The sequence below is a fragment of the Giraffa tippelskirchi genome, chromosome 3 (genome assembly GCF_054371585.1).
Source record: "Giraffa tippelskirchi isolate mGirTip1 chromosome 3, T2T-mGirTip1v1.2.pri, whole genome shotgun sequence".
NCBI lineage: Eukaryota > Metazoa > Chordata > Mammalia > Artiodactyla > Giraffidae > Giraffa > Giraffa tippelskirchi.
Window position 1 is genome coordinate 162,080,189 of NC_137277.1, and position 24,462 is coordinate 162,104,650.

The following is a 24,462-nucleotide window of genomic DNA, read 5'->3' on the forward strand; positions in this document are numbered from 1 at the left end:
GCTGCTGCCAGGTGTTGTCTCGTCTTCCGCCGTTGCTCAGCACCCGCCCGCCGCGACTGCTGCCCCCCTGGCTCAGTTCCCAAAGGGGTGGTGCTGGAAGGGAGGTGGCAGGCGGTGAGCTGACTGTCCAAGGTCTGGAAGCAAGGTTCCTGGAGCAGAGAATCGGCTCTCAGCTCTCTCCGCCGCCGCTGCTGCATTCAGCACCCCGGGCGAGTGGACAGCTCCCACCCAGACCCAGAGCGTCACGCAAGTGGGGGCCTGACGCAGACGTCGGGGAGGGATTGAGGAGGGAAAGAGACTAGAGGGAGAAGGAGAGAGGGGAGAAGGGAAGCACTGTTCGAGGGAAGGGGATGGGGAGGGACCAGGCGAAAAGGAAGGAAGGAGAAGGAGGGATTTAGGAAGGAAAGGAGGAGGGAGCAAAGTGGTGGAAGAGAGAGAAAGGCAAGTGGGGTGGAGGGGAGCATTCAGGTACTAACTCGTGCATTCCTCCCAGCTTGGGAGAGTGTATCAGTGTGGATGGCACCGCTGTAGAATTTCTTCCCGCTGTACACTATTACTGCCCCCTCAACTCACATACACAGAGACTTCTACATCTCAACCAGAGTCCCATTCCCCTGCTCATATAAACATTTTAAGCAGATACCAGTCTGAAAGCTTTGAAAGACAGAAATTTTTGTGATTCTTGTACTGATGCTGGGACTTGATGGAAACTGAGTCCCTCACATGAGTAAGAACTCACGAGAAGAAAATGTTTCTAACTGGGAGAGATGCTAACACCATTTTTGTCATTTTTTTCTAGAATATAAACTTCTAGACAGAAATTTTTCTGTGTCTACTTAAATTCTATGTGCCTAGGTCAGTGAAGGCATGTGGTTAGGTACTTAATACATATTTGTTGAGTGGATTATGACCACTATCACCAAAGTCATTTGTGTTAGTTGCTCAATTGTGTCCGACTCTTTGCAATCCCATGGACTGTGGCCTGCCAGGCTCCTCTGTCCGTGGAATTTCCCAGACAAGAATACTGGAGTGGATTGCTATTTTCTTCTCCAGGGTCTTTTCCCGACCCAGGGATTGAACCCAGGTCTCCTGAACTGCAGGTAGATGCTTTACTATTCGAGCCATCAGGGAAGCCTAAAACCATCATTACTCCAAGCCATAGACCTCTTTCAATCGTAATCATAAGAATCCAGAGTGATATTACAGCCTCATCTTAGCCAATGTCTCCAGCTTCCCCTCTGTTTGAGGCTTTCACTAAGGCACTGACAAGAAATAATTTGAGATGGATGTTAATTTCCTCTCTTATTTCCACTTCTGACTCATGTCATCCTACTCCATCCTTCTCAATGAGTTGCTAGTGAATAGAAAAGTGTCCTTAAATGTGAAGAAAAAGGAAAATTTAAAGTGGTCCATACAAATACTCAGTACTTAGCAGCTGTAGTCTTTGGTCATTTAAAACTTAAGATTGCTTTCTTGCCTTTCCTCATAACTCATCCCTCCCTCTTCACCCTCCATGCATGTGTGTGTGTGTGCGCGCGCACACACACACTGCCAAGGTCATAGACTTGGACAAACTATTCCAATGAGTCATCTGTACTCCTTTAAAAATGTTGTAGCCATAGACAGAGTAGCATGCAAAAAACTCTGTTCCAAAATATCATTGACAGCCCTATGAATCACAAGAAAACTATCCCTTTGCTGCTATGTCCTTCAACGATTCTTTCCTACAAGTTCTAAGGAGCAAGGACGTAAGTGTGGGTCTTGGTTAACCCAGGGTGGCTACTTGCTTGAATCATGCCTCAGAACCCACCGCAGGTGCTGACACTTGGCCCAAGGTGAGTAGTTGGAAGAGGATGATGCTGTTAACAACTCCAAAATAATATGTATTTTATTGCTATGAGCACGACTACTGTGCTACAGAAAAGATTTTCTTTGCTTAAAAAATCCATCTTATCTCAAAGAAAATTCTCTGTGCTCCACATTACCTTGTGCTTGCCTCTGACATTGTGCAAATTAGTCTTTAATAATGATTTCATCATATATTCATCTCCTTTTATAAGACTCAGAAATCCTTGAAGGCAAGAATCAGTATTTATATTTAAATCATCAAATGTAAATAACACAGCACCTAAAGTTTGCTGGGTGATCAAGAAAATGAATGTTTCAGAAAATTTTAAATTGTTTTTAAATTAAAAATAAATAAAAATTAAAAAGAAAATGAACAACGAGTGATGGATGGCCTTTTTGTTTCAGTGAAGCTATCGTATTTTTCCTCTTTATCCTAGGCACACCTATGTGAATGCTCTCATATACGACTGAATTCTGTTTTACCCAAAACTGAGTTTCAGGGTTTTATGCCAAAAAAACACTGGTCCCAAGTATGTCATGGAAGTAAGTTGGGGCAGAAGATACAAAAGCCATAAGAAGCTTTACTCAGAGTCATTGAAAGGGGTAATACCCATAAGGAGACTGTCTTTTCCAACTCTTCCACTGACAGCAAAAAAATTTCTAGAAACAGAAAGCTGCTAAGGGTGGGAAGCAACAAGATTGTTTTCAAAAAACCTGGAAAGCTTGAAAGTTCTGTTTTGAACATAATGTAAATCTTGAAAAGTGCCTCACTGAGTCAGATTCTTCTGATACTGATGATGAAACAGTAGTTGTGAGCCTCTTAAGAATTAAAGTCATAGATCAATGGGTCTCCATTTAAGCATTCAAAAAAATATTTACTAAACACCAGTTATAGGTAAGGCATTGTGTTGGAAGATGTGGGGAACATAAAAATCAATTGGTTGAAATTGTGCCCTTTAAGGTCTAGTATTATAAACTTATATAAAATCATAACATAAGTTATAAAGTAATAAATACTACAAAGGTATTCAAATTTTGAAGTGTTTAGAAATAGGAGGTAATTAATGCTTACAGCTTGGCAGCAATTAAGAGAGGTGGGAAGGTTGGAGATGCCAGAGCTCTAGGAAAGCATTTTTTAAAGAAGTGACTTTTGAACTGAGTTAATATGTAGAATTCAGAGGAGGGAAGTATATTTCTGGCAGTGGGAATGCTGAAATACTTTGATTCTTCCATTTGCCTGGAGTGGAAGGTGCTTGAAGGTAAGTAGCTGGAAGTAAAGTTAGAAAGGTAGACTGAAGCCAGATTACAGAAGGCCCTGAATGCCACTCTGGGAGAAGATTTATTCATTGACCATGTACTTGTTTTAATGGTTTTAAAGATTTGGATCTGAAGGTGAAGGGCAGAAATAAACTTTATCTCTTAGCAGGTTAATTAACTGGATGGGATTTCACTGCTAACAGGTGAGAAGCAATCAATATTTTTCATTTCACACCAGAAAGTTCTCAGCTCCTTAATAGATTTATTCTTTTAAACGAGGTTGTTTTCAGATATATTTCATTACATACAGAGATGCTGGGGTCATATGAATTAAAAGAGTAGAAGAATGAAAGGCTCAAAGGAATAGTCTTCAGCAAGAAATATTAGGAGATGCAGAGATTCAGAAAAGACTTATTACGGAGGCCATTGCACTTTTTTCAACAACCAGGGGAGCCATAAAGAGATGCCATCTAGTAGCTATTGTTTCTTTTCCTAGACAGAGTATTCAGGGTGGAAAGCATTTTACAGAGTCTGGGGGGAAAAGGGGTCCAAAAAGATTAGGTGACTCTATGCCTAAGATCTGATAACAAAGTAAGGGCTAGAACTTACACATCTTCTAACCCTCAATACAGTTTGCTTTCCACTAATTCACAGTTTAAATACATAGTTCCTTTATAATTCCTCAAGAATAATTGCAGAATTACTGTTATCATGCAGATTGTTAATAGCTATCATATACTGAGCCACACATCTTTTGCAAATGTACTTATTAAAAATAGAAATTCCTTTATGTGGCAGCCTGGATGGGAGGGGAGTTTGGGGGATAATGGATATATGTATATGTGTATGTATGGCTGAGTCCCTTTTCTGTCCACCTGAAACTACATTGTTAACTGGCTATACTCCAACATGAAATTAAAAGTTAGAAAATTTTTAAAAATAGAAATTCTTAAGAGCCACTCCAAGTCTACTACACATGAATTTCTTGGGGAGCAACCTGAGAATCTGCATTTTAACAAGTGCCTTGCCCAAGTGACTTTTTGATCCTCAAAACTCCTTAGGCGGTAGGTGTTTTCCATACTTTTTGAATGAGAAAACCAAGGGTCAGAAAAACAAAGTCTAAAGTTATATACAGTTGGTGATCAACAAAGGCAAGATTCTGATTGAGGCCTAAAGTGTATGTTCTTCTTATAATGCAACATTTCCTTTTAAATTGAGCTTCCAAGGGCCATATAGAATCCCTACATACTTATTGTCTGTCATACTGTGTCCCATGTCAAAAGATAATTCAAAATGAAAGCTAAGGTGTGGCAGGCAGCTTCTAAAAGGGGCCCTAATGCACCCCACTTCCTGGTATTCATGCCCTTGTGTAATTGCCTCCTTTGGAGTGTGAGCTAGACTTAGTGATTTGTTTCTAATAAACAGAATATAGTCAAAGTGATGGGATGTCACTTCAGAGATCAAGACTGACTTGCCTCTTGCTGTCATTCTCTCCCTGGCTCTCCTCACCTGCTCACTCTGATGGAAATCAGATGCAACATTGTGAGGTGCACCATGGAGAGGCCCATGTGGCAAGGAACTGAGGACCGACAGCCTCCAGCCAATAGCCAGCAAGGAACCAAGGTCCTGAGTCCAACAGCCCACAAGGAACTGATTGCCAACAATCACATGAGTGGGCTTGGACTCAAGTCCTTCACCAGCTGAGCCTTGAGTCTGGCTAACATCTTGATTGCAGCCTCCTGAAAGAACCTGAGCCAGAGGACCCAACTAAGCTGTGCCTGAATTCCTGACCGATGGAAACTGTGAGATAAATGTAGTTGTTTTAAGCCCTCTCTCCGTTATCACAACCCCCACTCCAGCACACATCTATAGAGACATTTACCTCTCAACCAAAGTCCATTTCCCTGCATGTAAGCATTTTGAGTAGATATTCACCTTCAAGTCTTGGAAGAGATGAAGTTAAGGAATCTCTCAACTGAACTTTGGCACTTGGTAGAGACTACTTCCCTCAGGACTAAGAATTCGTGGAAAGGAAATATTTCAAACAGAGTGAGATGCTAGCATCATTTCCCTCTATCTCCTCTTCTAGAATTTAAGCTCCATGCTGCAAGGGATGGTTTTGCTTTGTCTTGTTTTAATGTTTTGGCTTTGGTCCATTTTGATCCCATGTGCCTAGGTCAGTGATGACATGTAGTAGTGGGTGCTCAATACATATTTGCTGAATGGATTATGACCACCCCAACCATCAGCATAGCCATTGTTACCATGACTTTTTCAATTGTGGATTTTAAGAATCTAGAGTAATATTACAGCCCCAGCTTTACCAATATCCTAGCCTCCTTGTCCAATAAGGAATAATAAGGAATAATTTGAGACACTAATAAGGAATAATTTGAAATGGAAATTTTCTCTCCTATTCCTGCTCATGACTCATGTTACTTTTCCCTATTTCTCTCAAGGGGTTTCTACTGGGCAGAAAAGTGTCCCCAAATGTTAGAAGCATATTAAGTTTTGGAGTAATTTGTTCCATAGCAATTGGTAACTCATACATAGGGCACTCAGTAATGTTGCCTGTGATTTCTGTGCCCCAAAGCACTTTATTCTGACCTCAGATGAAGAGTTCAATCATTCACAAGACAATGCAAGTGTCCATGTGAGAGATCACCAGGAAAAAGAACTATTTGGGTATGCTTCATTGAGAGGCCGAACTTAAGACCTGGGAGAGCACCTCTTAAGCCTTAGTGTGCTTTAAAGATCAGCTTGAGTGCATGCTAAGTCGCTTCAGTTGTGTCCAACTCTTTGCAACACTAGGGACTGTAGCCCACTAGGCTTCTCCGTCCATAGGATTTCCCAGGCAAGAATACTGGAGTGGGTTGCCATGTCCTACTCTAAGGGATCTTCCCAACTCAGGGATTGAACCCACATGTCTTATGTCTCCTACATTGGCAAGCAGGTCCTTTACCACTAGTGACATGTGAGAAGCCCAAAGATCAGCTTGGGTGCTTGTTTAAAGTGCAGATTTCCTGGGCAGATTCTCATTTCCAGAGATCTTGACTTAATATGTCCAGTACGGGACTTGGGTTGCATCTTTTTGTCTAGTTCCTCTTGAGCTCCACTGTGCAGAACACTGGCTTAGAAGACAAAGTTCAGAGTCAGGACCTCAACTTCCCACCATCAGCTGCCACGTGAGCAGGGCTGGCCATTCCCCAGCTCTGAGTGGATAATTCTTCTCCAGACAAGAGTGAGTTAAGAGCGAGTTTCAAATCAATATCAGAAAAAGGCAACACAGTGATATGGAAAAGATGCTGAGAAAAGATTTGTGCATTTACCACTGGAATCTAGACCATTGTTGGTGACAGGAATTCAGTAGGAAGCAAGACAGATGAAGATTTTGCTGTCACAAAGTTCACATCCTAGTGTGGAAAACAGATAAATAGACAAATAAATAAAACAAGTAATTTCATACGGTGATAAGTGCTATAAAGAAACTTAACAGGGTAATGTGATAGGGAATGACTCACTAGCACATGTATTAACTGGAAGGAAATAGATGTGAAGACAGGGAAAGCGTTCTGATTTTAGACCAAAGAGGTGAAATGGAACTAATGAAGTAAACATCTGGGGTAGAATGTTCCAATCAGAGAAGTCAGCAAGCATAGAGCTTGAAGTAGGAATGATGTAGCATGTTAGGGGAACAGAGAGAAGGCAGGTGTGACTGGAGACGAGGGAATGAGTGGAAGGGTGATGGAAAATGAAATCAGAGAAGAAGACAAGAATCATGTCATGCAGAGTCCTGAAACAATGGTGAAAGATTGCATTAAGTTCTAACTGAGCTGGGAAGCCACTGAAAAATTTTAAGTAATGGATTTCCATTTTTTAAAAGGTCACTCTGGTTGCTAAGTAGGGAATGGATTGGATGTCTACCATTTCTTGAACAATATGTTAGACACCATGCTGAACACTTTATATGCTTTGTCTTATTTAATCTCCACAAAAAAATTATTGGTTAGATAATATTTTTCCCATTTTAAAAGAGAGGGAACTGAGGTTCAGAGAGTTCAGTAACTTGCCCAAGATCAAACAGTCAGTGTGTGGTTATGGTGATTAATAACAGTGGTCACCAATATTTCTGATTCCCTTCCCCTTCCAGGATACATGTAAAACTAGAGTTACCATCTCCCTTTGCAATTGCGCAGGGTTTTGTGGATGATGTTGCCAATGGATTGTGACTTCAAGTGACAAGATATTCCTGGGATGACACAGTGCAGAGCTGGCATGTAGTTCTCAATGCCTGATTTCTCTCTCACTGCAGTCATAGGGTCATGTGTTGAGATGAGGGTGACATGAGACCAAAGCAGCCTGGACCACTGAGCCACTACATGAAGGTAGCTGCCCTGCAGAGGGACTGAGACTTGCAATGTCTTCCTGAGAAGACCAAATAAACTTTCATTGTGTTGAGAAACTGAAAATGTGGTGTTGTTTGTTATTTCAGCATAATGTAACCTGTCTTGACTGAAACGATAGTGAAGTAAGGATCAAAATCAAGTCTTTCTGAATCACAAGTCAGTATCCTTAACTACTAGGCAATACTGCTTCTCCTTACCTCAATATTCAGGAAGACCTCTTAGATAAAGTCATGGCCTTGGAAAGATGAGAGAAAGAGGACCTAAGGAAAAAATGTAATCTTTATGAGGACAACTACTGGAGAAATAAAAGAGGAAAGCGATTAGCAGAAAATCGTGCTTGTGTTTCCTTTGCCTACTACATCAATCAAAAAATAATAAAGAAGATAAAAAAGATGATTTCTTAGAAAAAATATTTATACTTAGGGCATCTGGGTTTTTGCTCATGACTAAGGAATTAATTGTGGCTGCTCCTCTTTGAAAAATAATTTTGCAACTCATCTCTAGGGAAGAATACATGGAAATGCTTTCTGCTTTGGAAGCAAAGCTCCAAACTACCGCCCTTCTACCTGTGAGCAGGATAGAACCTCCATTTGGGTCACTGTCCCCTTTGTGGCCCACTTCTTGGTTCAGTAAAGAGAATTTGTTGGAACTTCCAAGGTGGTCCAGTGGTTAAGACTCCACCTCGCAATGCAGGGGGAACAGGTTCAATCCATGGTCAGAGAACTAAGACCCCACACGCCATGGAGTAACTAAGCCCGCATGCCTCAACTATTGAGGCTGTGTGCCACAACTAGAGAGTCCATGTGCCCCAATGAAAGATTCCACATGAGGCAACAAAGATCCTATGTGCAGCAACTAAGACCCAACATAGCCAAGTAAATAGATATATACATAAATGTTTATTATTTAAAAGATACATATTTATTATTTTAAAGATATATAAATAAATATTTATTATTTAAGATATTAATTATTGTTACTTTAAGACTGTTTGTTCATCTTAACCACCTTCTCCTTTCAGCTTTATATCACTCATCATTCCCAAATCCTGAGGATCGACAAACCATGTCTCCACATCTAAGTTTGGAAAGAACTCAGGTAACAAGGCCAGTGTCCCCATATCTAAAGGCACTTTATGTAATGAATTACAGTCTCCCATGGGCTTCCCTGGTAGCTCAGCTGGTAAAGAATCTGCCTGCAATGCAGGAGACACTAGTTTGATTCCCGGGTCGGAAAGACCTCCTGAAGAAGAGATAGGCTACCTACTCCAGTATTCTTGGACTTCCCTAGAGGCTCAGCTGGTAAACAATCTGCAATGAGGGAGACCTGGGTTCAATCCCTGGGTTGGGAATGTCTCCTGGAGAAGAGAACAGTTACCCACTCCAGTATTCTGGCCTAGAGAATTCCATGGACTATATAGTCCATGGGGTCACAAAGAGTGGAACACAACTGAACGACTTTGACTTAAGGTTACAGGAAATCTGTATTTATTTTTTTTTTTATGAAACATATAATCTTTAATACCACTTAACATTATTATCTGACTTGCCAAGACACTATACTTGTATACATTACACTCAAGTGATGCTAAAACGCATGTCTTCTTAAACCACCATTAATCAGCATCATAAAAATTATTCATAGACTTTAGACATACCAGTTTTAAGGAAATCTGTATTTAAAGAGATTGTATTGGAAACCAAGATGCTAAAAATGACCTCATTTTCTTTACTTAAAAATATAATACTTTCTACCGGAAAAAAAAAAAGGAAAAATAAAGGGGTGACCAAGAAGTTGGCACCTATTGCCCACATATTCATATACCTATGGATGAGAACACAGAGTGCCTGGTCTTATCCACATTCCCAAACATGTCTACAAACTGGGAACAGCTATGAGAGGATTTGCTAATTAGCATCATGTTTACACATTTATTGTCAACTTTAATTGCTTGTTTATTAGAACAGAGGGTTCCTTGTTTATTACCATCATTATGGTGTGTCGGTAAGAGATAACGTTTTTTAATTTCACAAGTATGTGTGAATTGCACAAATCTTGCCAGCCCTAGCTAGGGCTGTCAGTGAAAATGCTCAGAGATCATTCTCAAGGAGGCACAGAATCTTATATTCACTAATAAGGAATTATCTTGCCTGAAAGAACTGCAAACATTCCCCTAAGCAAGGAATTTTCAGCAAGATCCTTCTTACTTCAGTTCAATTGCTCAACTGTGTCCAACTCTTTGAGAACCCATGGACTGCAGCACGCCAGGCCTCCTTGTCCATCACCAATTCCCAGAGTTTACTCAAACTCATGTACATAGAGTCAGTGATGCCATTCAACCATCTCAGCCTCTGTTGTCCCCTTCTCCTCCCGCCTTCAATCTTTCCCAACATCAGGGTCTTTTCAAATGAGTCAGTTCTTCGCATCAGGTGGCCAAAGTATTGGAGTTTCAGCTTCAACATCAGTCCTTCCAATGAATATTCAGGACTGACTTCCTTTAGGATGGACTGGTGGGATCTCCTTGCAGTCCAAGGGACTCTCAAGAGTCTTCTCCAACAACACAGTGCAAAAGCATCAATTCTTTGGCGCTCAGCTTTCCTTATACTCCAACTCTCACATTCACATGACTACTGGAAAAGCCATAGCTTTGACTAGATGGACCTTTGCTGGCAAAGTAATGTCTTTGATTTTTAATATGCTGTCTAGGTTGGTCATAACTTTCCTTCCAAGGAGTAAGTGTCTTTTAATTTCATGGCTGCAATCACCATCTGCAGTGATTTTGGAGCCCAAAAAAATAAAGTCAGCCACTGTTTCCACTGTTTCCCCATATATTTGCCATGAAGTGATGGGACTGGATGCCATGATCTTAGTTTTCTGAATGCTGAGCTTTAAGCCAACTTTTTCACTCTCCTCTTTCACTTTCATCAAGAGGCTCTCTAGTCCTTCTTCACTTTCTGCCATAAGAGTGGTGTCATCTGCATATCTGAGGTTATTGATATTTCTCCCGGCAATCTTGATTCCAGCTTTTGCTTCCTCCAGCCCAACGTTTCTCATGATGTACTCTGCATATAAGCTAAATAAGCAGGGTGACAATATATAGCCTTGACGTACTCCTTTTCCTATTTGGAACCAGTCTGTTGTTCCATGTCCAGTTCTACCTATTGCTTCCTGACCTGCATACAGATTTCTCAGGAGGCACATCAGGTGGTCTGGTATTCCCATCTCTTTCAGAATTTTCCACAGTTTGTGGTGATCCACACGTGAGTCAAAGGGTTTGGTATAGTCAATAAAGCAGGAATACATGTTTTTCTGGAACTCTCTTGCTTTTTTGATGATCCAGCGGATATTGGCAATTTGATCTCTGATTCCTCTGCCTTTTCCAAAACCAGCTTGAACATCTGAAAGTTCACAGTTCATGTACTGTTGAAGCCTGGCTTGGAGAATTTTGAGCATTACTTTACTAGCATGTGAGATGAGTGCAATTGTGCGGTAATTTGAGCATTCTTTGGCATTGCCTTTCTTTGGGATTGGAATGAAAACTGATCTTTTCCAGTCCTGTGGCCACTGCTGAGTTTTCCAAATTTGCTGACATATTGAGTGCAGCACTTTCACAGCATCATCTTTCAGGATTTGAAATAGCTCAACTGGAATTCCATCACCTCCACTAGCTTTGTTCATAGTGATGCTTCCTAAGGCCCACGTGACTTCACATTCCAGGATGTCTGCCTCTAGGTGAGCGATCACACCATTGTGATTATCTGGGTCATGAAGATCTTTTTTGTACAGCTCTTCTGTGTATTCTTGCCACCTCTTCTTAATATCTTCTGCTTCTGTTAGGTCCCTACCATTTCTGTCCTTTATTGAGCCCATCTTTGCATGAAATGTTCCCTTGGTATCTCTAATTTTCTTGAAGAGATCTCTAGTCTTTCCCATTCTATTGTTCTCCTCTATTTCTTTGCACTGATCATTGAAGAAGGCTTTCTTATCTCTCCTTGCTATTCTTTGAAATTCTGCATTCAAATGGGTATATCTTTCCTTTTCTCTTTTGTTTTTCACTTCTCTTCTTTTCAGAGCTATTTGTAAGGCCTCCTCAGACACCCAATTTGCTTTTTTGCATTTTTTTTTCTTGGGGATGGTCTTTATCCCTGTCTCCTGTACAATGTCATGAACCTCCATCCATAGTTCTTGAGGCACTCTGTCTATCAGATCTAATCCCTTGAATCTATTTCTCACTTCCACTATATAATCCTAAGGGATTTTATTTAGGTCATACCTGAAGTTGGCTTAAAGCTCAACATTCAGAAAACTAAGATCTTGGCATCTGGTCCCATTACTTCATGGGAAATAGATGGGGAAACAGTGGAAGCAGTGTCAGACTTTATTTTTTTGGGCTCCAAGATCACTGCTGATGGTGATTGCAGCCATGAAATTAAAAGACACTTACTCCTTGGAAGGAAGGTTATGGCCAACCTAGATAGCATATTGAAAAGCAGAGACATTACTTTGGCAACAAAAGTCCGTCTAGTCAAGGCTATGGTTTTTCCAGTGGTCATATATGGATGTGAGAGTTGGACGGTGAAGAAAGCTGAGTGCCAAAGAATTGATGCTTTTGAACTGTGGTGTTGGAGAAGACTCTTGAGAGTCCCTTGGACTGCAAGGAGATCCAATCAGTCCATCCTAAAGGAGATCAATCCTGGGTGTTCATTGGAAGGACTGATGTTGAAGCTGAAACTTCAATACTTTGGCTACCTCATGCGAAGAGTTGACTCATTGGAAAAGACCCTAATGCTGGGTAGGACTGGGGGCAGGAGGAGAAGGGGACGACAGAGGATGAGATGGTTGGACGGCATCACCGATTCGATGGACATGGCTCTGGGTGGACTCCGGGAGTTGGTGGTAGACAGAGAGGCCTGACGTGCTGCAATTCATGGGGTCGCAAAGAGTCAGACATGACTGAGCGACTGAACTGAACTGAACTGAATGATCTAGTAGTTTTCCCCACTCTCTTCAATTTAAGTCTGAATTTGGCAATAAGGAGGTCATGATCTGAGCCACACAGTCAGCTTCTGGTCTTGTTTTTGCTGACTGTATAGAGCTTCTCCATCTTTGGCTGCAAAGAAAATAATCAATCTGATTTTGGTATTGACCATCTGATGATGTCCACGTGTAGAGTCCTCTCTTGTGTGTTGGAAGAAGGTGTTTGCTATGACCAATGTGTTCTCTTGGCAAAACTCTATTAGCCTTTGCCCTGCTTCATTCTGTACTACAAGGACAAATTTGCCTGTTACTCCAGGTGTTTCTTGACTTCCTACTTTTACATTCCTTCTTACTTAGCACTAATCCATGCTTATATGCAGAGTACATCATGAGAAACGCTGGGCTGGAGGAAGCACAAGCTGGAATCAAGATTGCTTGGAGAAATATCAATAACCTCAGATATGCAGATGACACCACCCTTATGGCAGAAAGTGAAGAAGGACTAGAGAGCCTCTAGATGAAAGTGAGAGAGGAGAGTGAAAAAGTTGGCTTAAAGCTCAGCATTCAGAAAACTAAGATCATGGCATCCGGTCCCATCTCTTCATGGCAAATATATGGGGAAACAGTGGAAACAGTGGCTGACTTTATTTTTTTGGGCTCCAAAATCACTGCAGATGGTGATTGCAGCCATGAAATTAAAAGACACTTACTCCTTGGAAGGAAAGTTATGACTAACCTAGACAGCATATTAAAAATCAAAGACATTACTTTGCCAGCAAAGGTCCATCTAGTCAAAGCTATGGCTTTTCCAGTAGTCATGTGAATGTGAGAGTTGGAGTATAAGGAAAGCTGAGCGCCAAAGAACTGATGCTTTTGCACTGTGTTGTTGGAGAAGACTCTTGAGAGTCCCTTGGACTGCAAGGAGATCCCACCAGTCCATCCTAAAGGAAGTCAGTCCTGAATATTCATTGGAAGGACTGATGTTGAAGCTGAAACTCCAATACTTTGGCCACCTGATGCGAAGAGCTGACTCATTTGAAAAGACCCTGATGCTGGGAAAGATTGAGGGCAGGAGAAGAAGGGGACAACAGAGGCTGAGATGGTTGGATGACATCACTGACTCAATGGACATGGGTTTGGGTAGACTCCGGGAATTGGTGATGGACAGGGAGGCCTGGCATGCCACAGTTCATGGAGTCGCAGAGAGTTGGACATGACTGAGCAACTGAACTGAACTGAATCCATGCTTCTGTTGAGCAATGTTAGATGATTCCTTGATATGCGTGATCTTATTCCATTCTCTACAAAGGCCTGCATAGTTAAAGCTATGGTTTTTCCAGTAGTCATGTACAGATGTGAGAGCTGGACAATAAAAAAAGGCTGAGCGCCAAAGAATTGATGCCTTTGAACCGTGGTGTTGGAGAAGATTCTTGAGAGTCCCTTGGGCAGCAAGGAGATCCAACCAGTCAGTCCTAAAGGAAATCAACCTTAAATCTTCATTGGAAGAACTGATGCTGAAGCTGAAGTTCCAATACTTTGACCACCTGATGTGAAGAGCTGACTCATCTGAAAAGACCCTGATGCTGGGAAAGATCGAAGGCAGGAGGAGAAGGGGACAACAGAGGATGAGATGGTTGGATGGCCTCACTGATTTAATGAACATGAGTTTGTATGTACTTTGGGAGATGGTGAAGTACAGGGAAGCCTGGTGTGTTGCAGTCCATGGGGTCGAAAAAAGTAGGACACTGCTGAGGGACTAAACAAGAACAACAAATTCCTTTCTTATCACAACTCTCTAATGTAGGGATCAGTGGTCCCATTTTCTAGATAAGGAAACTAAGACTCAGAAAGGTCAGGTAGCTTGCACTGTGGGACATGCCTAGGATCCAGATCCAGGCCTTTCTTCCTACAAAGTCCATGCTTTGTTTATTCTATATAGTCATGCACACACATTCATTTGTCACATAAGTGTATTGGAAGAGAAGTTTGACTAGGCTAGTTTTTCTGGAGTACATAACTACAGCAGTGTATATAAAGGGGATTGCTGAGTGACAGGACCAGGAGAGAGAGGGAGTCCTGAGATTAGAGAGGCAGAAGTGTGACAGCATGTTAAATAAGGGAGATGGTGATGGGAAGAGGTTTTATGATTTGTTGAGTATGCTTCGCTGGTGGCTCATGCGGTAAAGAATCCGCCTGCAATGTGGGAGACCTGGGATTGATCCTTGGGTTGGGGAGATCCCCTGGAGGGGGAAACAGCTACCCACTCCAGTATTCTTGCCTGGAGAATCCCCATGGACAGAGGAGCCTGGTGGGCTATAGTCCATGGGGTCACAAAGAGTTGGACATGACTGAGCGACTAAGCACAGAACAGCATTTACTTATACACACTCAAGTGCACAAATCTTAAATGGATAGTAAATAAGGTTCCTGAATCCAATTCCAGTGTGTGTGTGTCTAGGTTTCACCACCACAACAAACAGTTCTCTGACACCAGCAGGCTGTCTGAAAATACAACTCATTTCTGACATTATCTACCTGGAGACAGCATCAAATGCCACAGGTAAAGGGCCCAGTCCCACAAGACTGCCTTCAGATATCAGTCACAAGTCTAGGTTGTTAACCGTACTTTTGACTGACTGCCTATACATCAGCAGTTTCCACAACCCCCTCCTAAGATTCAGTTAATTTGCTAAGATCATTTACAGAACTTAGGGAAACCCACTTACTCGTTGACTTACTGATTTATTATAAAAAGGATGGTAAGGGATACAAACCAACAGCCAGAGACACAGAGGGCAAGGTATGGGCGAGAGGAAAGGAGCTTCCACACCTTCTCCAGGGGCACATCTCTCCCCATATCTCTAGGTATTACCAACCAAGCAGCTCTCCAAATCCTGCTTTTTTTTTTTTTTTTGAGTTTTCATGGAAGCTTCATTACGTAGTCATGATTATTTAAATCCATTGGCCAATGGCACTGACTCAGCTGCAAGGTTCTCTCCTCCCCAGAAATTGATGGGTGGGACTAAAAATTCCAGCCCTCTAGTCAGTTGGCTTCTTCTCCTGGCAACCAGCTCCCACCCTTGGATAGGATCCAAAAGTTACCTTTTCTGAAGTGTTTACAGGAACTGAAGACGAGAGACCAAATTTTATCCTGTTGCTATTATCACTCAGAAAATTCCAAGGGTTTATGGAGTTATGAGCAAGGAAGTGTGGATGATGACCAAATATCTGTGAGAAATAGCTCATATTTCATATCTTGTCTGATTGACCAAATTTTATCTTTCCTATAAATCACAACATGGCAGATAGCTTAAGGGATTTTGACACACTTAGATCCTCATGTAACAACTTTCTGTCAATAACCACATCTGATCAGAAGATGTAGAAATGATAACTATGGCAGGAACTGCGGATACAATTTTTTTAACTCCAGGTGACATTTTTTAGAACATGATGTTATAGTACGCACATGGATGGTTTCACATTACATCTTCTTATGATTTATAGAACCCAAGTCTCCCTTATTTTGGAAGGTCTGTGAATCCAGATGCTCAAGGTGTATGAGATACAAGGTGACATAAACCAGGATGCGATGGGGCTTTCCTTGTGTTTATATTAATTCCAAAATTCCACATCACATCACAAGCACAGTTAAACTTTTGTGCTATCCCTGAAGGAGAGACATGACATACCCTGTGAATCCCCCAGGGGAAAGAAGGTATATAAATTTAAGGTTTTATTATTGCTACATATGTGTCTAAAAATCGATATTTCTATCTGTCTGGCTATCGATCTACACATGCACATTGGCTGGCCATTTAAAACAGGCTTTTGAAAAAGCCACATTGCATTAGCGAGCTCTCTGTTAAAATGGGTTATGCATATGTACATGGCTAAAGGTTACAGAGTGTGGGCGTCATTGTATACTGTAAACCAGGGGAGTTTGTAGTATAAACACAGTTTACCTTTCCATGTGGGGCTATGTTTATATTTGTACATCTCAGAGGCCCAGAGTCACGTGTCACTCGAACAAGATAATATGTTACAAAGAGGATGGGTCAGTGGAGGGCTTTGTCTGCATGAGAACAAAAGCCCTCATGTTCTGGGGCCAGATGTGGGGTAGACATATCAGAGGCACATCCAGAGGATCCTGGGGAATCTTCTGCAGAGACCACCTCCCCCTTTGTCCCAGCCTGACTCTGAGCAGGCAACTGCCCTCTCAGGACAATCGAGAAGCAGATTCCGTCTATCATGTCAACAGCCCTCATTGTGGGCTTTTTGAATATTTAATGATATCATTTGCCTTCCCAGAAAAAGAGCTCAGAGAAGTCTGCTCAGTCATTGGTACAAGCAGTGAGCAGCAAGGTTGTGGTTGACACGGAGCAGACTGGCTAGTCATATCCCCTCCAGGAGCATCCCCGAACTGAAAACCCCAACAGATGGCTCCAGGCTGAGGATGTGGCAGAGAGGAGACCTTGTGGGTGGTTTCAGACATCGGTCAGGAGCTGTGGAGAGGAAGAGGACGTGCTGATCTAATATCAGGCGACCATGGCATGCAGTGAGAGGGAAACCAGAGACTCGTTTTCCACTCACATGTAAGAGTGTGTCTCAAATTCAGGCTACCACAGAGTATTTCATAGAATGGTAAATAAGAATGAGCCACATTGCTCCTCTCATCCCAAGCAAACATTTTACAAACTGGGAAACTGAGGCCCAGATTGTAACCAATCTCTGAAGTCATACAGCTGTTTAGTGGCCAAGCTGTTTATATAATTCAAGACTCTATTTCCATTTTTAGAAAGGTTAGGTTATGCTGCAATAACAAACAGCACCACATTTTCATTTTCTTAACACAATGAAAGTTTATTTGACCTTTTCATTAAGTTAGTACCAGTCCTAGTGACTCTGCAGGTCAGCTGCCTTCATGTAGTGGCTCAGAGGTCCAGGCTGCTTTGGTCTTACGGCACACCCATCTCGACACATGCTCCTGTGAGTTCAGTGACAAAGACATCAGGCACTGAGGACCACATGCCAGCTCTGAAATGTGTCAGCCCAGGAGTACCTTGTTACTTGAAGTTACTCTCCACTGGCAACATTATCCACAAAACTCTGAGCAATTGTGAAGAGAGATGGTAAATATACTTTTCCATGTCTCCAGGAAGGGGAAGAGAGTCAGAAATATTGGTGACCGCTGTCATTAACCACCATAGCCACGTAACGGCTGTTTGATCTTGGGCAAATTACTGAACTCTCTGAACCTCAGTTCCCTCTTTTTCTAAATGGTAAAAATATTATCTAACCCATAAGCTTGTTGTGTAGATTAAATGAGATAAAACATATTAAGTGTTTGACACAGTGTCTAATGTATTATAAGTATTCAAGTAATGGCAGGTACCATTACATACATAGCCTGATTAACGCACTTTCTGGGGCTTCCCTGGTGCTCAGCTGGTAAAGAATCCACCTGCAATGCAGGAGATCCTTGTTCAATTCCTGGGTCGGGAAGGTTCCCTGGAGAAGGGATAGGCTACCCACTCCAGTATTCTTGGGCTTCCCTGGTGGCTCAGATGGTAAAGAATCCACCTGCAATGCAGGAGACCAGGGTTCGATCCCTGGGTTGGGAAGATCCTTTGGAGAAGGAAATGGCAGCCCACTCCAGTATTCTTCCCTGGGAAATCCCACGGACAGAGGATCCTGGCGGGCTACAGCCCATGGGGTCACAAAGAGTTGGACACAACTGAGCGACTAAGCACAGCACAGCACACTTTCTACTTGCTTAGACAATAGAGTAAACAGGTTGGCAGAGACTAAGAAGAGAGAGGGAGAATAAGCCTTAAGCCCCAAGGATTTTAATGATTAGGCTTCCCAAAGTAATGCTCAACAGTGCGTGAACCATGAACTTCCAGATGTTTAAGCTGGTTTTAGAAGAGGCAGAGGAACCAGAGATCAAATTCACAACATCTGTTGGATCATCAAAAAAGTAAGAGAGTTCTAGAAAAACATCTACTTCTGCTTAATGACTACGCCAAAGCCTTTGACTGTGTGGATCACAACCAACTGTGGAAAATTCTGAAAGAGATGGGAATATCAGACCATCTGACCTGCCTCTTGAGAAATCTGTATGCAGGTCAGGAAGCAACAGTTGGAACTGGACATGGAACAACAGACTGGTTCCAAATAGGGAAAGGAGTACATCAAGGTTGAATATTGTCACCCTGCTTATTTAACTTATATACAGAGTACATCACGAGAAACGCTGGACTGGATGAAGCACAATCTGGAATCAAGATTGCCGGGAGAAAGATCAATAACCTCAGATATGCAGATGACACCACCCTTATGACAGAAAGCGAAGAAGAACTAAAGAGCCTCTTGATGAAAGTGAAAGAGGAGAGTGAAGAAGTTGGCTTAAATCTCAACATTCAGAAAACTAAGATCATGGCATCTGGTCCCATCATTTCATGGCAAATAGATGGGGAAACAGTGGAAGCAGTGAGAGACTTTATTTTGGGGGGCTTCAAAATCACTGCAGACGATTACTGCAGCCACGAAATTAAAAGATGCTTATTCCTTGGAAGAAAAGTTATGACCAACTTATGGCAGCATATTAAAAAGCAGAGACATTACTTTGTCAACAAAGGTCCATCTAGTCAAAGCTATGGCTTTTCCAGTAATCACCTATGAATGTGAGAGTTGGTCTGTAAAGAAAGCTGAGAGCTGAAAAATTCATGCTTTTGAACTGTGGTGTTGGAGAAGACTCTTGAGAGTCCCTTGGACTGCAAGGAGATCCAACCAGTCCATCCTAAAGGAAATCAGTCCTGAATATTCATTGGAAGGACTGATGTTGAAGCTGAAACTCCAATACTTTGGCCACTTAATGTGAAGGGTTGACTCATTGGAAAAGACCCTGATGCTGGGAAAGATTGAGGGCAGGAGGAGAAGGGGACGACAGAGGATGAGATGGCTGGATGGCATCACCGACTCAATGGACATGGGTTTGAGTGGACTCAGGGAGTTGGTGATGGACAGGGAGGCCTGGCGTGCTGCAGTCCATGGGGTCACGAAGAGTCGAAGACGACTGAGTGACTGAACTGAACTGAACTGAACTGAAGGAACAGGTGTGAGTGCCTATTCTTTAGGCTCATGGAATATTAGGTGTGATCAAGGCACATCATACCCTAGTGTGACCATCTGGCATGAGTAAACCTTGCACCTGCCACCTGTCTGTTGCAGCAGGCTCCTTTGGATGTTCAAACAACACACTCAGAGACTAATGAAGACTCCATATACAGATGTGTGGATGTATTCAATATAAGATTAAGGGGACTAGTGGGGAGTGTTGAGTTACCTTTAGGCCTGAGGTCACAGGGAGGAGGTAGTATTATGGAGCTTAAGTGAATGTGGCACTGTGGAAGCGGAATCAACCAACAGAAGCACTAGTGAGCTGTAGACACTCCCAGACCATGGTAAAGCCAGGAGGAATCAGGAGGAGTAAATATGCAAGTCTCTTTCTCCTCCTTTCTTTTCATCTCCTGAAGTTGCCAGCCATTAACCAAAGCCAACTGGAAGACAGAAGACAAGGGGGCCTGGGTGACGTGGCCCACAGAGCCCAGCTCCAGAGCAGAGAAGTCATCCAGAGTCGGGGATACACAGCACCCCTGTACCCAAGCTCTCCCTCCCTCTGCACCATTCTAGACTGCCATCTCCTCCTCTCCCTTCCCCTTCTCTGCTCTTCTTGCTTTCACTTCGCCAGGTTGACTGAAGATTTCCTTAGGTGAAAAGTGCTGCCCAGATGGAGGTAATTAAAGCCACAGAACTTCTATCCACCACATGGAATGAGCAATTCACAGGAGCCAGCCCTGAGTGTTCCTAGACAATCCCATTGACCACCTTCTGCTGCTGCTGCTATTTAGAGTCAAAGCACAAACACAATTCTTGCCTCTCTAGTGTGTCAGCGAGAGGGATGGCGTAGTGGGCATCTGGGGTTTTGTTTGTTTTTGTTTTTGCTGACTAGCTTCTATGTACCTCATCTTGATGACCATTCCTAGTTCTTTCTGGGGTATTACCCTTTCTTCTCCAATCCTCAGTCCATATCTAACTCATTTCTGGCTCAGAACTAGAACATGTAATATAGGCTTAAACCAATCATTGCATCTAATTCTCCTACACACAGTAGTTGGTTCAGAGATGGATGTGAAATGCAGTCAGAATGAGAAAATATAGGAAGATTTTGTTAGAAATACTGGAAACAAAGACTGTTGATGAGTTCCAGACAGAACATTGTAGAAGACATCAAGGTTGACTCTTCAGTAGTCATTGCACCCTGGATGCTTGTCTAAGCAAGGGTTTCTCAACCTCAGCACCACTGACATTCTGGACCAGACAGTTCTCTGTTGTGTGGGCTGTCATTGTGCATCGAAGATGTTGAGCAGCAGCCCTGTGTTCCACCCACTTGGATGCCAGCAGCACCCCTCACTGCATTTATGACAGCAAGAATGTCTTTGGATATTGTCAAATGGCCACTGTGAGACATGTTCCCTGGCTGAAAACCACTGATTTAAGTAACACGGTAATTTTATCCAACTTGTCAGTGGTTGGTTGAGGAATGAATGGGCAAGTGGGGCAATTCTGTACCATAAAATGTAAAAGTCTTCTAGGAGATTCTAGGGGACATTTTCTTTTTTTGAAGAAAGACCCATAGGAAGAGGTGGCTTTACTTCTTTTCCTGCACCTTGCAATGTCTAGATATGACACTTGAAATTTCAGTAGCTATTATAAGGACTCTACTTCTAAGAGAAAAATTGATACTGGAAACAAGGACCAAAAAAAAAAAAACTTAGCTCTTGATGACATTAATTAGCCCATCTGGATCTCATTGCATCTTTGGATTTCATTTTGGGTGAGCTGAATTTTTTCTTACTGATTACACTAACTTGAGTCAAATTTCCTGTTGTTTACAACTCAAGTTATCTCTCCTCTCTCTTTTTTTTGTCATAAGATACTGAGATTTTTTTTCTTTTAGTTCAAGTTATCTTAAGTGACATGGACTTTAGAACAGTTGGTGCAACCCTGGGAGCTTTCGGATGTTCTCTTGTGATCACAAAGGGAGATTCTATCTAAGACTTGAGAAAATACAGAGAATGCAGGACTAGGAAGTGAGAAACGAAATGTAATTTAGTGACAATGGTTCAGGCACATAAGACAATACATTTTCTTTGCTTAGCTTTAATCCACTAGAGTTGGGTTTTCTATGGACTTCCCTGGTGGTCCAGCCACTAAGACTCCGCACTTCTACTGCAGGGGGCATGGGTTCAATCCCAGATTGGGGAACAAAGATCCCTTGTGCTATGGCAAAAAAGAATAAGTAGAGTTGGGCTTTCTATCCCTTGCAATAAAAAATCATCTAACTGATACACATGAAATAAGAACAGAGTCTCCAGTCACCTCAGAGCAGATGAGAGATAGAAGCACTTTGGATGTCAGTCCACCCAAATTAATGCAAACCCTTTGGCTGTGTCTGTACCAGCAAAACAGAATAAGGCACTACCCAGCCTTCCCCACCAGCCCACCAGCCCCAAATACACCAAAACATTTCTGCCTAAAATATTAAGAAAATTACGAGCATCGAATATGGACACTTGTCACAGTTTCAAATTCCACTGACTCATTGTAGATTTTGCCTGGATGACACAAAGACTTATTTGATCATCTTGGGAGATAATGGATTCATAAGAAGGAAATCCAGATACATCCTATCTCACTTTCTCATTTTTCTGGGGAGGAAACTGAGGCCCAGAGAAGGGAAACGATTACCAAGGTCACATGGTCATTGAGAGGCAGAGCCAGGAACAGGGGCCACCCCTCTTGACAATTCCATCCCCCTTCAGTCTCCCTCAGGTCACCTACCCAATATTGTTTTCTGAAACAGGCAGAGATTGGGGACTTGGCTTTCTGGCGATGGGAGAAGTCATTCCACCAGCATCCACATTTTATTAGTGGCATCCATGAGAACACAGGCTTTAAGATCTTTCTGGGACAGCTGAATCAGCAGCCCTGGGAAGCCCTGGGATGGGAGGGACCCTCACCCTCAGCTGGGACAGATGGCCAGTCTGGCGAGGCTGGTCTGGCCACCTGTTCTTCAGGCAGAGCTGGAGCCAGCTGAATGCTGGAAGGCAGAGTGGGAGAATGCCCCCCCCCGCCCCCCCCCCCCAGTGGCAGGAGGCACTGACTCTTTTGTGCCACAAAAAAATTCAATCCAAATTTAAAGCTGACACACAGGTGGAGTGGGCGGGCCTCTGTGATTTGATGGGTTCTCCCAGGTTCTGGCTGCCTAAAAATATCCCCTCTACGCACCTGCCTAGGACACCCTCCCTTCTTATCAGGCCTGCAATTCCTACCATTTGAGTCGTGAAGGCTTTAAATGACAAAGGATGGAGCACCGTTCCCAGCAGGTCACCATTAAAGCCAGTTTCCCAGGAGTGGAAGGGAGGCCCTTGCATCTGCTCGTTTTAGCACAAAGAGCTAATACTGCCAAGAGCTCAGAGAAGACCGGAGTGGCCTACTTCACAATTTTTGTCCAACTGAGACACCAGTCACTCGATTCATTCATGCTTCTGGGACCAGAGCCTTGAGGAAATTAGGCAGCGGGCTTAAGAGAAAATAAGGCAACGAGACCTCCAACAAAGCATCGTTTTCTGTCTCTCTTTGGCTCCCATTTGGGTTGGCTCTCCATGGGGATCTGGGTCCAAGTTGGAGAACTTTTTCACGGGCTTGCTGTAGCCAGCAGTCGAGAGCTGCCAGAGCTCTGCAGGGCTCTCCAACCACTGTTGGTGTTTTCCCCTAAATTCTTTCCCACTTCCTCTTGCCATCACTTCCCTTTGGCCAATCCCAGGGGAGAAGAATTTTAATCCTAGCATCCTCTTGAGAAGTAGGGGGCTGAAATGGGGGAGGACAAGGCAGGGAAGTGGGAGAGAATCTTCCCCTGTTAATTGATTTTGTCCACCCCATTCCAACAGGTGTCAACCTCCCTCCTCACTCTGCCAGGGGCTGGGACCAGGGAAGGAGATTGCCAGGGAGGGTCAGAGGAACAGTTACTGGCAGGAAGGGCCTGGCAGGCAGCAGAGTGATTAATGAGCTTGGGTTTCGGAAGCAAACAACAGCCCAAGGAGGGGAGGCTGGTATTCACGGGACTGAGAGTTGTGCTAAGAATTTACAGGCTATACCTTGAAGAGCAAACCCTCTGAATGCTTAAGGAGTTGCTGGGTGTGGAGTTTACTGGTTAGAATCAGGGTGGTACCTTGGTTTGTGTGGGTTCATTCATTCCCATTCATTAATAAGGGGCATGTGGTAAGACTGGAGAAACCAGATGAATGGACTGACGTCAGGCCATTCTGTGATTGTCTTTTCTGGGCAAGACACACGCCTCTGGGGGAAGAGAGGAGGGCTTGTCCTTGAAGCAAAGGGATAGTCTCATTGTCAATCATCCTGGCACGAATTTAACTGGATGCTAGCCATAAGGATATAAGGAGAAGGGATTTGTATAAGGAATTAAAAAGAAAAAACACGTATTTGTTCTTTCCTGAATAGAATGTCTCCTCAGCTGGCACCCCAAGACCAAGAACAGCCCTGGGATATTTCTGGTGTGAGTGCGTGTTGGGCTGCGGGAGGACTGCCTTTTGTCAGTGGAGCCAAGCTGGGGCTCAGGAAGGAAACCGATCAGAAGGATGAGCAAGGGATTTTGATAATTCTCAGCTTTCCTAATTTCTTCCATTAATCCCAGACTTAGAGAAAAGTCTCCCTAAGGTTTACAGCCTGATCTCAGTGATGCTGTAGTGGCTGAGAGAAGAGGCTGATACCTGTGTGGGACCCAGCAGCAGAACAGAGAGCATCTCCTCCCTTGAGGTCACAGATGTACATAGAATTGGTGGCAGCTGTAGGGCAGTGGAGCGTGCTTGCGCAGCTGCTCAATCACGTC

At 43.0% G+C, this 24,462-nt stretch overlaps 1 protein-coding gene across 1 annotated transcript in view; it reads right to left on the minus strand.

Annotated features, from left to right (window-relative positions):
* The window catches only part of MARCHF4 (membrane associated ring-CH-type finger 4), a 162,841-nt gene that overhangs the window by 119,141 nt on the left and 19,238 nt on the right, over window positions 1–24,462 (minus strand). The window lies entirely within an intron of this gene.